The sequence below is a fragment of the Dermochelys coriacea genome, chromosome 2 (genome assembly GCF_009764565.3).
Source record: "Dermochelys coriacea isolate rDerCor1 chromosome 2, rDerCor1.pri.v4, whole genome shotgun sequence".
Taxonomy (NCBI): Eukaryota; Metazoa; Chordata; order Testudines; family Dermochelyidae; genus Dermochelys; species Dermochelys coriacea.
Window position 1 is genome coordinate 251,252,894 of NC_050069.1, and position 18,244 is coordinate 251,271,137.

Below are 18,244 nucleotides of genomic sequence, written 5' to 3' on the forward strand. Positions count from 1 at the left end.
CCGACCCCAAATATGGTGATCAGCTGAACCCTGAGCATATGGGCAAGATTCACCAGCCAGCCACCCAGGAAAGAATTTTCTGTAGTAACTCCGATCCCACCCCATCTAACATCCCATCACAGGCCATTAGGCCTATTTACCATGAATATTTAGAGATCAATTAATTGCCAAAATCATATTATCCCATCATACCATCTCCTCCATAAACTTATCAAGTTTAATCTTAAAGCTAGATAGGTCTTTTGCCCCCACTGCTTCCCTTGGAAGGCTATTCCAAAAGTTCATTCCTCTGATGGTTTGAAACCTCCGTCTAATTTCAAGTCTAAACTTCCCAATGACCCGTTTATATCCATTTGTTCTTGTGTCCACATTGATAGTGAGCTTAAATAATTCCTCTCCCTCATCGGTATTTATCCCTCTGATATATTTATAGAGAGCAATCATATCTCCCCTCAACCTTCTTTTGGTAAGGTTAAACAAGCCAAGCTCCTTGAGTCTCCTTTCATAAGACAGGTTTTCCATTCCTCGGATCATCCTAGTAGCCCTTCTCTGTACCTGTTCCAGTTTGAATTCATCCTTCTTAAACATGGGAGACCAGAACTGCACACAGTATTCCAGGTGGGGTCTCACCAGTGCCTTGTATAATGGTACTAAAACCTCGTTATCTCTACTGGAAATACCTCGCCTAATGCATCCCAAAACCGCATTAGCTTTTTTCATGGCCATATCACGTTGGCGGCTCATAGTCATCCTGTGATCAACCAATACTCCAAGGTCCTTCTCCTCCTCCGTTACTTCTAATTGATGCGTCCCCAGCTTATAACTAAAATTCTTGTTATTAATCCTTAAATGCATGACCTTACACTTTTCATTATTAAATTTCATCCTATTACTATTACTGCAGTTTACTAGGTCATCCAGATCTTCCTGTATGATATCCCAGTCTCTCTCTAAATTGGCAAAAAGAAAAGGAGTACTTGTGGCACCTTAGAGACTAACAAATTTATTAGAGCATAAGCTTTCGTGAGCTACAGCTCACTTCATCGGATGCATCATTCATCCGATGAAGTGAGCTGTAGCTCACGAAAGCTTATGCTCTAATAAATTTGTTAGTCTCTAAGGTGCCACAAGTACTCCTTTTCTTTTTGCGAATACAGACTAACACGGCTGCTACTCTGAAACCTGTCTCTAAATTGGTAATACCTCCCAGCTTTGTATCATCAGCAAACTTTATTAGCATACTCTCACTTTTTGTGCCGAGGTCAGTAATAAAAGGATTAAATAAGATTGGTCCCAAAACTGATCCCTGAGGAACTCCACTGGTAACCTCCCTCCAGCCTGACAGTTCACCTTTCAGTAGGACCCGCTGTAGACTCCAATTCCAATTCCTTATTGGCACGGTATCAAACACCTTACTGAAATCTAGGTAAATAAGATCCACTGTGTTTCCTTTGTCTAAAAAATCTGTTACGTTCTCAAAAAAGGAGATCAGGTTGGTTTGGCATGATCTACCTTTTGTAAAACCATGTTGTATTTTGTCCCATTTACCATTGACCTCAATGTCCTTAACTACTTTTTCCTTCAAAATTTTTTCCACGACCTTGCATACTACAGATGTCAAACTAACAGGCCTGGAGTTACCCGGATCACTTTTTTTTTTCCTTTCTTAAAAATAGGAACTATATTAGCAATTCTCCAATCATACGGTACAACCCCTGAGTTTACAGATTAATTAAAAATTCTTGCTAATGGGCTTGCAATTTCAGGTGCCAATTCCTTTAATATTTTTGGATGAGGATTATCTGGACCCCCCAATTTAGTCCCATTAAGCTGTTTGAGTTTCACTTCTACCTCAGATATGGTAATATCTACCTCCATATCCTCATGCCCATTTGTCATGCTACCATTATTCCTAAGATCCTCATTAGCCTTATTAAAGACTGAGGCAAAGTATTTGTTTAGATATTGGGCCATGCCTAAATTATCCTTAACCTCCACTCCATCCTCAGTGTTTAGCGGTCCCACTTCTTCTTTCTTTGTTTTCTTCTTCTTTATATGGCTATAGAACCTTTTACTATTGGTTTTGATTCTCTTTGCAAGGTCCAACTCTACTTGACCTTTAGCCTGTCTCACTTTATCCCTGCATGTTCTGACCTCAATAAGGTAGCTTTCCTTGCTGATCCCTCCCATCTTCCACTCCCTGTATGCTTTCTGCTTTTTCTTAATCACCTCTCTGAGGTGCTTGCTCATCCAGCTTGGTCTACAACTCCTGCCCATGAATTTTTTCCCCTTTCTTGGGATGCAGGCTTCCGATAGCTTCTGCAGCTTTGATTTAAAGTAATCCCAGGCCTCCTCTGCCTTTAGATCCATAAATTCTTCAGTCCAATCCACTTCCCTAACTAATTTCCTTAATTTTTGAAAGGCAGCCTTTTTGAAATCAAAAACCCTAGTCACAGATTTACTTTTGTTTGTCCTTCTATTCAGTTTGAACTGAATTAGCTCATGATCACTTGAACCAAGATTGTCCCCTACAACCATTTCTTCTATGAGGTCCTCACTACTCACCAAAACCAAATCTAAAATGGCATCCCCTCTAGTCGGTTCAGCAACTACTTGATGAAGGAATCCATCAGCTATCGTATCTAGGAAAATCTGAGCCCTATTATTATTACTATCATCACTCCCGTCCTCAGTTGTGCCAGCCTCCATCCTAGAAGTCTATTTCCTTCCCTACTCAGATGAAGTCCATCCCGAGAGAACTGTCCTCTGTCCATGAATGCCTCCCAGTGGCCATACATCCCAAAGCCCTCCTTATAGCACCACTGCCTAAGCCATCTGAAGATAGTCATAATCTTGTCACACCTTTGTTGCCCTTCTCTAGGAACAGGCAGAATCCCACTAAAGATCACCTGAGCCTCAATTTCCTTATGCGTCTTCCCCAGCCTACCATAGTCTCCCTTGATATGTTCCAGCGAGAATCTACCGGTATCATTTCTTCCCACATGAAGGATAATTAGGGGATTCTTTCCCACTCCCTTTACGATCCTTTTCAACCTCAGGTCTACATCCTGTATCTTAGCACCTGGAAGACAGCACACCCTTCTGCTCTCTGGATCAGCTCTAGTTACAGGCCTGTTTATTCTTCTCAGTAAAGAGTTCCCGATCACATAGACCTGCCTTTTCCTGGTGACTGTGCTATTCTCCAGTCTATCTCCTGTTCCCTCTGGCTTTCTATTCCTATTCTCCCTTGTAATCATCTTCAACCCATCCTGTATCCTGGGACTCATATTTGGTGTAGTCTCCCTTGACTCTTCCCCTTTTCCTATAGGACTAGCTGCTCTTCTCTTCCTCCTCGCCCTTACACTTTCAGTGACAACCTGCTGAGCCCCTTCTTCCTTAGACCCAGAATTGACAGGGACTTGGTGGAGCAGTGATTGCTGCACTAGCTCTGAGTCCTAATACGAACTTCAGCCACAAATCAAAATGGCCTCATCCTAATTCCCAAAATATTTTTTGGCCCCAACTGGCATTGTCCATACAGTGGGACTAAAGTGGCCTGGAGGAGGTCAGCTTGGAGTTGTGGTGGCAGAGCTGCTTGAAGAAGCTTGCCCATCACTTGCCTTTGGTATGTTAAAACTCTCAGTGTCTTACTTTCACAAGCACTAACGTTGCAATTAATAAGAAAAAGAAGTAATAGTAAAATCAAAAAGATTAAAAATCCTGAAATTCAAGTAACTCCCCATATGCAAACCCCAATTATCCAAAACTCTGGTTACCCATCATCTGGAAATGTCTTCTGAGAGAGGAAATCCATTTTTCTGTGTTTCAGTAAATATCCTGTACCATTCAGATAACCTGTACACGTTTTAAATGGACTTTAATGGAGCTTCATATAGAGTAAGGTGCTACTTTGCATGAGGAAAGGTATCAGAATCTAGCCTAACTGGGATTGAGAGTGTGCCCTTATTTGAAGGCTTTCTAGCTTAGTTGTACTTTTTTTAGCGTTTAAAGCAGTAAAAGGGCAGCTGTCAGGAACAATACCATGATTTCAAGGAATGCTCTCTTTATAATGCACATACTTATAGGAAAGATAGACAGTATGACTGTAAAATCTTCAGAGTTCATAGATTCAAGGACAGAAGGGACCACTGGGATCGTGTAGTCTGACCTCTTGCATAACACAGGCCATGGAACTTCCCCAAAATAATTCCTACAACAGATCTTTTAGAAAACATCCAATCTTTATTTTAAAATTGCCCATGTGGAGACTCCACCACAACTTTTGGTAAATTGTTCCAATGGTTAATTACCCTTCACTGTTAAAAATGTACACCTTATTTCCTATCTGAATTTGTCCAACTTCAGCTTCCTTAGATTGTGTTATGCCTTTGTCTGCTAGATTGAAGAACCCATCAACAAATATTTGTTCCCCATGTAGGTACTTATAGACTGCAATAAAGTCACCCCTTAACATTCTCTTTGTTAAGCTAAACAGGTTGAGCTCCATAAGTCAATCACTATTATAAGGCATGATTTCTAATCTTTGAATGATTCTTGTGGCCCTTCTCTGAACCCTCTTTAATTTATTAACATCCTCCTGGAATTGTGGACACCAGAACTGGACACAGCATTTCAGCAGTGGTTATATCAGTGCCAAATACAGAGGAAATAATAAGCACTACTTCTACTTGAGATTCCCCTGTTATGCATCCCAGAATCACATTAGCCTTTTTGGCCCCAGCGTCACACTGGGAGCTTATGTTTAGAGATTTGGGGGTCATGGTGGATAATCAGCTATTAGTGTTACTGCTTCCCAGGGTAGAGTTCACCATCCTGTAGGTATGGCTTTTGTTATTTGTTCCTATATTTATATACATTTAGCTGTATTAAAATGCATATTGTTTGCTTGCACACAGTTTACCAAGAAATCCAGATCACTCAGTATCCGTGACCTGTCCTCTTCATTATTTTTCATTCCCCTGATTTTTGTGTCATCTGCTAAACTTTATCAGTGATGATTTTATGTTTTCTTCCAGGTCATTGATAAAAAATGTTAAATAACATAGGGCCAAGGACCCATCCCTGCAGGACCCCACTAGAAACACACCCACTCAATGATTGCCTATTTGCAATTACATTTTGAGATTTTTCAGTTAGCAAGATTTTAATCCATTTCAAACAAATTGTTTCCAAATTATTGAAACAAAACATTTCTATTGACCACTGCTATTTTTTTAAAAAAATTCTAATTTTCAAAAGATTTTGAGATTCTGACTTTTCATTCGGATATGGGACAGGAAAAAATTTTTAAATCTCTAACATTTTTGCAGGATGGGGAAACCATTTCCCATCCAGCTCTAATGTTTTGCATATGATAGCAAAGAACCATGTGTTTAATTAACAATTAAGGGTAACATAATATGGCAAGAAAAAATCATCCAACAAGTACTTGGAATGAATTGGAGACAACTTTTTATTACAGGAGATGGAGAAAGTACAAGCATGTAACGACAAAATTAGAAAGACCAAGACACAAAACAAGATTAAACTAGGTAGGGACATGAAGGGTAACAAGAAAATATTTACATGTACATTAGAAGCAAGAGGAAGACCAAGGACAGGGTAGGTCCATTACTCAATGAGGAGAGAAAGACAATAGCAGAAAATGCAGTAATAGCCAAAATGTTAAATGCCCTTTTTGTTTCTGTTTTCACCAAAAAAGTTAGCAGTGATGGGACAACTAACATAGTGACATCAGTGTAAATGGGGTGGGATCTGAAGCTAGAAATGGAAAAGAACAAGTTAAAAATGATTTAGACAAGTTAGATGTTTTCAAGATGGCAGAGCCTGATGAAGTACATCCTAGAATACGTAAGGAACTGGCTGAAGAGATCTCTGAGTCGTTAATGATAATCTTGGAAAACTTATGGAAGACGGGAGACATTCCAGGTTACTGGAAGAGGGCAAATACAATGCCTATCTATAAAAAGGGAAATAAGGACAATCCAGGGAATAGAGCAGTCAGCTTAGTTTTAGTACCTGGAATGATTATGGAGCAAATAAGCAAATACTCACTCAGTTTGTGAGCACCTAGGAGACAATAAGGTGATAAGTAAACAGTCAACATTGATTTGTCAAGAACAAATCATGTCAAATCAACCTAATATCCCTCTTTAACAGAGTAACAAGCCTTGTGGATGGGGGAAGCAATAGACATCAAATCTTGACTCTCACATGACCTTTTCATTAAAAAAACTAGAGAAATATAGCCTAGACGAACATACTATAAGGTGGGTGCAGAACTGGTTGGAAAAGCATATTTAGAGAGTAGTTATCAATGGTTTACAATGAAACTGAAAAGGCATAGTGAGTGGGGTCATAGAGGGATCTGTCCTGGGTCCAGTTCTGTTCAATATCTTCATAAATAATTTGGATAATGGCATAGAGAGTATATGTATGAAGTTTGCAGACAATACCAACCTGGAAGAAGTTGCAAATGCTTTGGAGGACAGGATTAGAATTCAAAATTATCTTGACAAGCTGGAGAAATGGTCTGAAATAAACAGGATGAAAATGAATAAGGACAAATACTAAGTACTCCACTTAGGAAGGAATAATCAATTGCACAAATACATATAGGGAAAGGACTGCCTAGGAAGGCATACTGCAAAAAGGGATCTGGGGGGTACAGTGGATCACAGATTAAATCTGAGTCAACAATGTAATATTGTTGCAAAAAAGCAAACATCGTTCTGGGCTGTATTAGCAGGAGTCTTGCAAGTAAGACACAAGAAGTATACCTTCCATTCCACTCACCACTGATAAGGTCTCAACTGCAGTATTGTGACCAGTTCTGGGAGCCACATTCTGGGAAAGATGTGGACAGATTGGAGAAAGTCCAGAGGAGAACAACAAAAATGATTAAAGATCTAGAAAATATGACTGACAAGGAAAAACAGAAAAACTTGAGTTTGTTTAGTCTGGAGAAGAGAAGACTGAAGGGGGACATGATAATAATCTTCAAGTACTTAAAAGATTGTTATAAAGAGGAGGGTGATAAATTGTTCTCCTTAACCACTGAGAGCAGGACAAGAAGTAATGGGCTTAAATTGCAGCAAGAGAGATTTAGGTTAGACATTAGGAAAAACTTCTGAACTGTCAGGGTAGTTAAGCACTGGAACAAATTACCTGGGGAGGTCTAGATCAGTGATACTCAGATCTCAGTGGTCCAGGAGCCAAATTAGCGATCAGTGTTGCCCAAAAGAGGCATAGTAGTGTGAATGACCAGGGAAATATATATAATATAGTATTCTCACAGCAAATAAGTTAATAACTTAGTGCGAGTTGATAATTGGATAATAGCATAGTAAAAACATCTTGATCAGTTAATACCTTAGATCAGTTAATAAATAAATCACACAGTGTTTTAATATCATGTGCTGCGAAGAGCTTCAGGAGACACATTAAAGAGCCACAGTCTGACTATCACTGGTCTAGATAATACTTAGTTCTGCCTCAGTGCAGAGGATGGAACTAGATGACATATTGAGGTCCGTTCCAATCCTACAGTTTTCTGATTCTGCAGTGATGAGCACCATAGAAAAGCCCATGAGGAAGTTAACAATTCTGTGTAGTAGAGCTGGTCAGAAGAACTTTGACAAAATAGTTTTCCGTTTGAAAATCCACTTTTGTCAAAATTGAAACACTTTGTGAAATTGTGTCAATTTTCCTGAAATGTTTCAATTGATCCAAAACTACTCCTTTTTTTCGAGAATTTTCTTTTGTGGAGACTTTTGAAAATTTTCAGGTTTAATTCTGAATTGGAACAGAAATTGGAATTGGAACAGAGAAATTCTGAAAAACTGAAATCCTCCACAAAGTGCAATTTTCATTCTCCATGCAGCACTTGTATACAGTAAGTAAGATCTAGATTCAAAAATTGAACAATAAGGATAACACAAAATATTAAGGACAGGTTTCAGAGTAGCAGCCGTGTTAGTCTATATCCGCAAAAAGCAAAGGAGGACTTGTGGCACCTTAGAGACTAACAAATTTTATTTGAGCATAAGCTTTCATGAGCTACAGATCACTTCATCAGAATGCATCCAGTGAAGTGAGCTGTAGCTCACAAAAGCTTATGCTTGAACAAATTTGTTAGTCTCTAAGGTGCTACAAGTCCTCCTTTTCTTTTTACAAAATATTAAATAGTTGCTAATTCAGTGAGTACTGACCATCCACAGGATGGATGCATAGGTGTCCTTAACACTGGTTTTTCTTAACATTTGAGTGCTTGACTTCATAACCTTAATGTTCTTTTAACATAGTCAATATAACGTACTCTAAGAGAGTTCCACACTAAGCTTGGGATTTCATGAGTAAAGAGGCTTTCTTGGCTTTTGGTCATAGAATGAAAGAGGACTGCATGTTCTTTTATTCAAAGCAAAGGGTCTAGTCCTCACAGAAATATTCTTCTTTGATGGAAAGCCAAAAGAGCATTTTTCTGGCTCCATCATTGCAGATTGGCTTGGCTCCATAGCTGATGATGTGTAGAGGTTGGGGGTCGAGGTGGGAATCAGAAAAGTGAGAAAGAAATGTTTAAATGTTTTTTACTGTATGGTGTCTTCATTTGGCTGTGAATACATGTATTTTAGTTTTTGAAAATTCACTGACTTTAAATATTTGAATATGGACCTGGTCCCTCCAGCCTTTAATCTCTTCAGACTCCTTTTGCAAGGACTACAGGCTTGGTTCACTGGGAGAAATGACAGAATTAAGGTGATGAGAGCTGAGGAAATTAAAATAGAATTTCAGCACATTCTGCAGAAACTACCTGTCTGGATAGTAAGTTCTAGGTTTGCTGTTTGGTGCTTCAAGTAAAATTTGAAACTGAAACAGAGTCTGGCTCCCATACAGAAGAAATTACATTTGAGAAAGTTGGCTCTATTTAGCCAGTGCACCTGGAGAAAATGGGAGGCCAAAAATGTATAGGTTTTATAAAAACAAGTTTCAAACAAGGATATGTTTCAATGACTTTCTAATAAAATAATTCTTGTGAAAAGTGGATTTAAAAAAATTATCCTTCAATGCTGTCAACCCAAACATAGCATCATTGCTTTGGTGCATGAGAACCAGGAATCAGAACTGACTTAAAACTCATTATGATTAATTCATTATAGTGAAACTAACTAGTTTAGTTTCTTTTGTTGAAGATGAGAGAAATGCAGAAACTCAAGAGGTAGCAGATATAGTGAAAAGTAATTAGGGTTTTTTCACTTCACTTTATTTTTTAAAATAGTTTAATTACATTAATGTAATGAATGAGAGGAGTACTTGTAAGTATAAATGAATCTTATTACAGTAACATATTTCAGGGTAACTCTACTCCTTGGTAACTGTTTGGAAATGTGAGTGCTATGATATAAGGTCCTTGATTAGATCTCACATAATCCAAGTTGTGTTTTTACCAACAAACTCCTGCTCTTTTGCTGATATTTTATACCTAAATCAATGTTAGAAAGTTTTTTTAAGTAATTTAAATCTTTTTTATAATGTAGAATAATCCAAGGTGGTATAATAGTAACATACTCAAGGATTTTCTTTTAATTATAGTTTGATTTCTAACCAGATAACATCCCATTAATGTTGGTAAATCCTAGTGGTGAAAGCATGTACAGTACTGGCTCTTGTAACCTCTGTAAAAAGAGGAAATTTGGCAATATATTACTAATCCCGATAAAGAAAAGATTTAGGTGCCAGACGTAGGTGCATAAAATTAGGAACATAAATCTCTAGTTAGACTCCTAACTGTGAACTTGATTGTCAGAAATATTGAACAACCAAACTTCTGAAAAATTGGGCCACTTATTTTGGTGCCTAACTATAGACCGAAGAGCCTAATTTTCTGAACTCAGGTTTGAATAACTTGGCCTACATTTCTTAAAAGTGTGTACCGGAACTATTACGAATATTGTGATCGGGCAGCCTGGCCTGGGGATCCCTCCTGTGGCAGGCAAGGGCAGAACAGGCACACCTGTCTCAGTTTCCTCCCTTCTGAGTCCCTATTTAACTCCACAACAGGCTCTCTTGCCTAAAAAATACTCCTCCTTGGGACCAGTTTGTTACCAAAACATAATTCAAATAATCCCCAACAAAAGTGACAGACATCGTGTATTTCCCACACCTAGTGTGTATAGTCCTTAAAACCCCACTCTTCTCAGTTTCTGTGCTGTAAGTCCTTCCATACAATACTCTGGTGTTTTCTGCCACATAAGGGCTCTTTGGTGTTCTTCTAGTGTCCTTGTAGCAGGACAGCCACCCCAACCCTTCCAGCTGGAGTGCAACCCTGCTCTCCCCACCAGGATTCCCCCCACCCTCAGCCTTTCTGGTGGGAATCCTTCAGCCCCTCTGGCTCCAGCTCCCCAGTGTGGGAGTCCTTTAGTGCCCTCTGCTGCTCCCTGCATTCAGCCCTCTCTGCCCCTCGATTCTGGGTCTCCATCTTGAAAGCCAGCAGGCAACTCCCTTTGCTGCTTTCCTGCCTTCAGCCCTCTCCAGCCCTGGCTCACTGGCTTGGGAGGGTCAGCCAGCAAACCCCTCGTACCATTCTTCTGCCTTTAGTCTTCCACCAGGAACTGCCTATGGCTTCCTTCAGTGGCATCCTGCAGTCGCTTGATCACTGGCCATTCTCACTTGTCCTTTTCCTGATGGACTCCTCCACTGTGCTCTCAGGCAGCCCTGGCTTACCAGGTCTGTTTTTCCTATTCAGTGCCAGATGCCCTCTTTTAAGCTTAGCTGAGAGGCAGCTTGCAAGTCACTGGTGCACTGTCTCCTGCTCCCTCTTCAAGGGGCAGTGCCACCCTGTGACACATGCAAATGCACAGTTTTGATCCAATATATTTTTGTCTTCTTGCATCTCTGAATAGGTACACAATAGTCACATGTAACCTTTTGTCCATCTCCTTCTACACCGAGCTATTTTTATAAACAGGTTCATCTTTAATATGGCCCTACTCTCCTTTTTTTAGAGATCAGAAATTACTTATCAGCTGTGTAGCAGATTCTTATTTTGTTTGCCTCCCACAATCCATCAGGAGAGAGTTAAGAAAAGGACCAGTTATCTCACAGCAGACAAATTCCTTGTTCATCATAGGGTTTTATGTTGAAAATCTCTGTGCGCTGTCAGCTGCAGAGAAAGGCGATTACTTTGTCTGTCTGCTACATGAATACCCTGTAAATACTGTCTCCATGCAAAAGGCGGGTTTCTAATCAGCTGTGAAATAAACAGAAGCTGTTAGTTATTTTAACATTCAGATAGTCAAGTGTGGTTGCTTGAATGTAAAACAACAATTTATTTAATGTGATAACTGATATCTAATAGCACAACAGCCAAAATTCTCAAGGAAGTTAAACAAACCTCACAAATAAGACAAGCTATCGCCATTTTTAATACAAAAGAATATATATAACCATTCTACACAAAGGATTGCTCACCAGAGTTAGCACTGTAAACTATGGGACTTTGAGCTTGCAGATGATTTTGTTTCTCCTGATTGGCAGGCTGATGAGGGATCAGCACAAGAGGGATGGAGATGATGCACTTTCTTTTTCAGGAAGAGTGCTATCCTTTTAGCACCCACTTATGATGGGTAGACAAAAGTGTTGACATAGTCCTTTCTTCTGTTGGGGCAGTAACCCCCAGGAAGGATTCTTCAGTATAAGTGTAAAAATAAAGTTATACTGTAGATCAGAATTTTTTAAATGGCAGCTAGCCATTTTAACTGAGATTTTAATGGAAATTAGAAAATGGGGTGCAATCAGTAACCAATCCTGAATGTATCTTTCCACCTACAGTATGTATGTAGGCCAAAATGCATAAGAATCTAATGAGCCAGAAAGGAGACAAACACTTCATTAGTGTGGGTTTCTTGTAGGACATTCCTGTTCCTTTTGGAAAACCAAAAAGATCTTTATGTAGTGATGTAACAGTTGCAAAATCAGAACAGACATGTGGTTTATTCATGTTAATGTGAATAAAATCATGTTATGTCAGCCTGCATATGTTTTTAATCTTAAACCCAGAAATAAAAACAATTTCTACATTTGAAATCCAAATTTCCTAATTAAGGCTTAGCCATGGCCTCTGCTTTTTTAGAAATTTCCTTATGTGACCTTTTGCAGTTTTACTTGGGCTATTTGCTGCTGCTTCATTGTAGACTCAGTACTGACTAGTAGCTCAAATTTCAGTGCTGGCTGTCAGGCACTTGCAATTAACGGACCTTCTAATCAGAGCTGTTCTGGAACTTTTCAGTGAAACATTTTTTGTGGTTGGAAAATGCCAATTTGTTGAAACCAAAAGCTTTTGCAAAGACATCAGTTTTGGCTAAACTGTTGTTGGGAAGTTTCCTCAAGTGCAGGATGGAATTTCTGGTCAAAATGAACAAGAGCAAACCACCCCAGAACAGCCAATGGTTAGGGCATTCATCTGGGATATGGGAGACCCAGTACAGGCTGATTTGCCCTAACTACCAGGCTATTGGCCATTTGGGGATATGTCTCTCTCAGTCTCTCCTGTTAGAACTGTTTCACTTTGTATGAACAATTAAATACTGATTGGGCCAGAGAGAAACACTGACTCAGTACTCTGGTGATTAGGGTACGCCGAAGCACTCAGAGAAGGGATTTAAGCCTGATTTCCCACATCCCATGTGAATACACTAACCAGTGGGCTATTCTGGGGTGCGTTTCACTTATGCTCTGGGGAAAATTTTGAAAGGTCTCATTTTCATCATGCTGTGGAACAAAACCTAATGCCAAAACCTCAAAATTTTTTTACAAAACAAAATTCTTGTTTTCCAGTCAGTCCAACTTCTAATGGCCATGGGCATCCAGTATCCTCACTACAACAAATTTACTGCTTCAGTGTTCTGCCTCCAGCTCTCCCTCCCCTGTGTTACATGTAAACGTTGTTTAAAATTTAGAGTAGACCCACAATAAATTGCAGTGAAGAGAAAATTAAGATCCACAGAGAAATGATCATCTTCTACATAAAATGGTCAATTTTACCGTAATTTCACACACACTCACTGCCAAAAGTGATAATTTTATATTACCTCAGTTTAGTACAAAGAAAGCCCTGGAGACTAGGTGACCTATCCTTTGATAAATTGGCTTTGGGCACTTTACAGTAACTATCTTTCTTCTGGGCCCATGAATTTGCATCCTTCTTCATTTGCATAGATGGTGACTAAAATTTTGAAGGTTTTAGTGATTTTATGGTATCTCAGTTTTTAGGTGCCAAACTAGAGATTCCTTAAAGGAGTGTGACTTTAACTCTATTGAGAGGTTAGGCAGTATGGCCTAGTGGATAGAGCCTGGCCTGGGGCTCCGGATAGCTGGATTCTGTTCCTGGCTCTGCAGGAGCATGCTAGGGGATGTTGGATAAGTCACTAGACTTCTCTGTGTCTCAGTGTTCCCATCTATACAATGGGAACATTGATACTTGCGTCCTTTGTAAAGCACTTTGAGCTCTATTGATGAAAAAAAGCTATACTGTTTATTACTGTCCTTAGAAAAATCAGGACTTTTTTAACATTGGGTGCACAAAATCAGTAAAAAGCTTTTTAAAATCTTGGGCAGTATATTAATTTTTAAATGAAATGGTGGTGAAATGTAACTCAATATTATTTTGGTCTGGTTTGTTCAATAAGGAAGGACATCTTTTAAGATCCATGTTCTTGTTTTAAAATATAACCCAAGCTTGTCAAATACCAGGGACATATCAAGGAGTAATCTAAATCCTGTGCATCTAATATCTGCCTCTGTTGCCTATTTGAATTCTATGTGTTTAAAAATCATGTTTCTTGTTATCTTGTTCACTGCATTTTATTCCAGACTAATTTATAAGCAAATGAAAGCTTTGAATTTTTATCCAGGATGTGTTTTTTTGGAGGGGTGGGGTGTCTGTAACATCTTTCACTCTTGAAGTCTGGCATCCTTTCAGCTTTTCTTAACTTTCATAAAAATAGAAATACAAATTTACCAGTCACTTAAAATTCTGGGAAATAAAAAGAACCCTTTCAGTGTTTGGCATAAAACAAACCATAAGTAAAACCACAAATAACCAGAAGAAATAAATAGTCTCTAGCCTTAAATTTCCTCATGTCAGTTTTTCACCAGTGTAATCCCACTGATCTAGCTCTGACATTGGAGTTTACATTAGCTTCAGAATCGAATGTGTTTTCTACGTGCATTAGTATAAATACAGTGCACTCCATTTATATGAATCACTGATATAAGATTCAACCTCATATAGTTATTAAAACGACCTGGACAAAATCACTCCTATACTAACTAAAATACTCCGCTTGTAAGAATCAACCACTTACAAGAATCAAATCATCCAGGGGACAGATGTGATTCTTATAAAAGGAGTGCACTGCACGTGTTGCCAATGATGATGTAGAATGGATCTAAACTGTTCTCTTCTGGATCTATTAATTAAAGGGATTTAAAACCCAGTGAAGAAGTCAGGTTATTTGACTTCAGTAGGGCTCCATGTAGAGGGGATATATCTACAAGGATTCAATAGCTGAATCTTGGCCTAAATCTGAAATTAATGAAAATATCACAACCCTCTATCTTCAATGAAATAAATAAAATTACATAGTGTATAATATATAGGCCCTGATCTTGCAATGACTGTTCAGCAGACACCTGTACCCCATGTGGAGTCAATTGACGGAATGTAGCCTGATTTTTGTAATTAGAAAGCAGTAAGCATTATGTTTTCCACTGTAACATATGGGAACAATGGCTCTTCTGCTATGGTGTAAGCAAGTAATTCAACAGTAAACTAACATACACTTTAGTTGTTGACAAAACTGTGTTAAAAGTACAATAACAAGCATAAAAGTCAAAATACATAACACATTCCCCCTGACATGGGTTCCTGATGCTTGAAGGATTAATTTTGATCCCAGAGTAAATACAAGCAACTCTGAATAATTTCCCTTAATACGACATATCCTCTAATCTTATTAATCAATAAAGCTATAAAATGACAAGTCAATCACATTGTCCTGCTATGCAAAATGATGATTTAGGTTCTTTCTAAAAAATGTTTCCTTTTCTCTTTTCTTTTCCATCATAACATTTATTTTGTTACCAGCTGCAAATAGACTTTCTGATTGTACTCTGTCACCCACAGATTCCTCTGCACAGAAAAATAAACCACTATAGTTACCGTGTGTTAAAAGGAAGAAGCAAAGAAAAGCTTAACTCTGTGATTATGTTTAAATATATTTTCTTTTGCAGGTCCTTTTAAGATAAACTAGAGTCTAATCTTCTAATGAAGAGACAAGAGAAATCAATAATGCCTCGTTATTAATTCAAATTCTAGTTATGAGTAATTCAGACCTGTGTAATGAAATCAGATTACCTGTGAAAATGCAATAATGCCATACTGAAAACAAAGTATGAAGGTCAGCTCTGAATTGTATTATCATGCCAGAATGTTAGAAAAGTATTGTTTGACTAAAATATTTTTGTATGGTGAGATGTAACAAAAAATGGTCTAAAAATAAATGAAAGGAGGTGTGGCCTAGCAGTCTAAACACAAGACTGGGAGCTAGGAACTATGGTTTTCTGATCTACACTCCGACACTGACCTCGTCATGGTTTTGCTCAAGTCTCTAAACCTCTTCGCCTCAGTTTCCCGTTGTATAAAATAGGGATACTAACATGCACTTGAGGTCTGATCATTCTCTATTGTTTCTGTTGAATTCAGTGATAGTCAGACCCAACAGTGATTCTAATCAATTATACCTGCTTATGCTAGGACTGTCTTTGGCCTTATGTTTGAAAAGTGCCATATGAATGTTGAGTAGGGCTCTGTGACAATAGCAATTTTGCATTTAAATACATGAAATTCCTAAGTGGGCATGTTTCAAGTGAAAGTTTTAAAATTCAGAAACATGACATGAATATGGCACCATCTGTTTATAATAATTACAATATTATTTTTGATTGAAATACTTCAGTTTTGTGAGTGTTGGGTTTTTTATTTTTATTGTTTTACAAAAGTTGAACCTTTATAAAATTAAAAGAATGTTAAAACCTCTAATATTGATATTGAATTTTCTTGCAAATATTAGAATGAAAACATTTATTTGTATGTAGGGGGGAAATGCTTAAAGTCAACAACAACTGTTATTCATCACCAGTAGTTTGACTCACTCCAGCAAATGGTTTGCACAGCCCCAGTGTTAAGTGATGCTACCAGTGAAAATACTTTCACAATATAGGCAGTAGATCTGCTATCATAAACTTAAAGCACTGTTTTCTGCAGTTCACAAATTATACCAGATCTTGATGATGAAGAAAATGAGGTGCCCCCAATCCAAGAGCTGTTTGAACCCAGATGGTCTGATCCCGATCTAGTCCTGGATTAAAGAATTTTAAGACTTTGTGAACTATAGCAGTTGGGTTCCCCGCACATTCCCTGCCCTTAGGGATTGGGTCCTGGCCCCGATGAGGGTTGGAGAGTGAATATCCCCTGCACTCGCTCCACAGCATCTCGCATCCTGTGTGTCTGGCCTGGATCCCCGCTCCAGCTCTTTGGCTCTCACAATTGTGTTCAGGTATGGCCCTCCCCGCCAATGATGCCCTGCCTCACCCACTTCTTGGCCCTGAGTTGGTTTTTGTTTGTGTATTTATGTGTGTGGCCTTCCTCCGATCCCCCCAGGAGTCCAGGGCCTCTCTGAGATGAGGGCCCTGGGCAAGCACACCAAGTGCACACTGGTTAATCTGGTTTGGATCTTTGAAAAGTCCCAGAAAAGCCAATTTCCACTTCTGGTCTTTGTCAGATGAAATTGTGCCTTAAATCTACTGCTCCCAGTCACCATTCCTATTCACAATTGTTCTGATTTTGGAAGGGGTCTCTCATTCCTCCACCCTTTCTTCTAAGCTCTTCATGGGGCATCTATTTGGCTGGCTACTCCCACGTTGTCCCTTCAGGTGGCTGCCAGGTCAGGAGGACATGCTACCTTCTATCCAGTGGAGTGTGCTAGTAGGGCAACCGCATGTAGGGCAGCCAGGAATGGCACAGTCTTCCTCTCCCTGCTGCTTAACTCTGCTCACTGGAATGACAAATCCTGTAAGCCCTTGCGTGGTTCTTCTATTTTGGTTGAAACCTCAAGGAGCCTCAGATGGGTGGAGAAAGTTACACTCTTCCCCCATAAACCAACTGCGGTGAGTGAAGTCCTCAGGAAGAGGAAGGGTGCATGGGTGGAAGAAGAATGCAGGTGGCTGATTGATGAAAATTTTGCAAGAACATGAGAGTTCCTGCTTTGGTTAAGATACTGGATCCAAACTCAGGTCTAACTGTCAAACTTGAACCCTAAATTCTGACATGACATTTGGTTCTAGACACTGGCAAGTAACTGATCTTTTGTTTTAACCAAACAGATTGTGAGAGTTATAAACCACCCTTATTTTACTTCTTGTAGTATTATTCTTCTCTAGAATTTGTAGGACACTTAGAAGCCACAATGATGTGTGAGGTGTAAACACCTAGATAGAAAGATTTCATGAGAGTTAAGTGCACGAATGGAGGGGAGGATATGTCTCTTTAGAGCACTGTTGACTTACTTTTCTTCTTTTGGTATTAGATCTCAGTTTAATGAAAACATTGTCCCTCATCACCATGCAGGAGCTCACACATGGGCTCACCAACATGGTGAAGAAGCTGGATAAGACGTTTATAGAATCTGTCTTTTGAACAATAATTAGTGATAATAATAACTTGCACTTACAGTAAATAGAACGTTGATTTGTAGCTCTCAATGGGCTTTATACATCACCTCCTCCTTCCCAGCAAAAGCCTGTGCAGGAGTGTCCCAATCTAGATGGGAGAAAACCGATTTCATATACATCAGACAAAAGATTTTCCATCAAATTACATGAATATGCCCTTTACAGGAAGATGTAAATCCTCTCAGACCCAAACTGATAACATACCATTGACTGGGTTATTTTGCTTTTGAAAGTATTGATGTATCAATTTATATAATTTTTCAACAGACTTTCTTAAATGATTGTCTCTTGCTTTAACAAAGTCATCTTTTGTATTCATTAATGATTTATTACAGTTTGCAGAAATAACCATAAGAGAACAACATGATTTCTTGAATAGTGTTCATGTGCGTTATTAAACTGCTGCTGAATTTCAGAGGTGGATGAATTTCTCTCT

The 18,244-nt window shown here is 38.8% G+C and overlaps 1 protein-coding gene across 2 annotated transcripts in view; it reads left to right on the plus strand.

Annotated features, from left to right (window-relative positions):
* PTPRN2 (protein tyrosine phosphatase receptor type N2) overlaps positions 1–18,244 on the plus strand; it is a 992,764-nt gene that overhangs the window by 735,058 nt on the left and 239,462 nt on the right. The window lies entirely within an intron of this gene.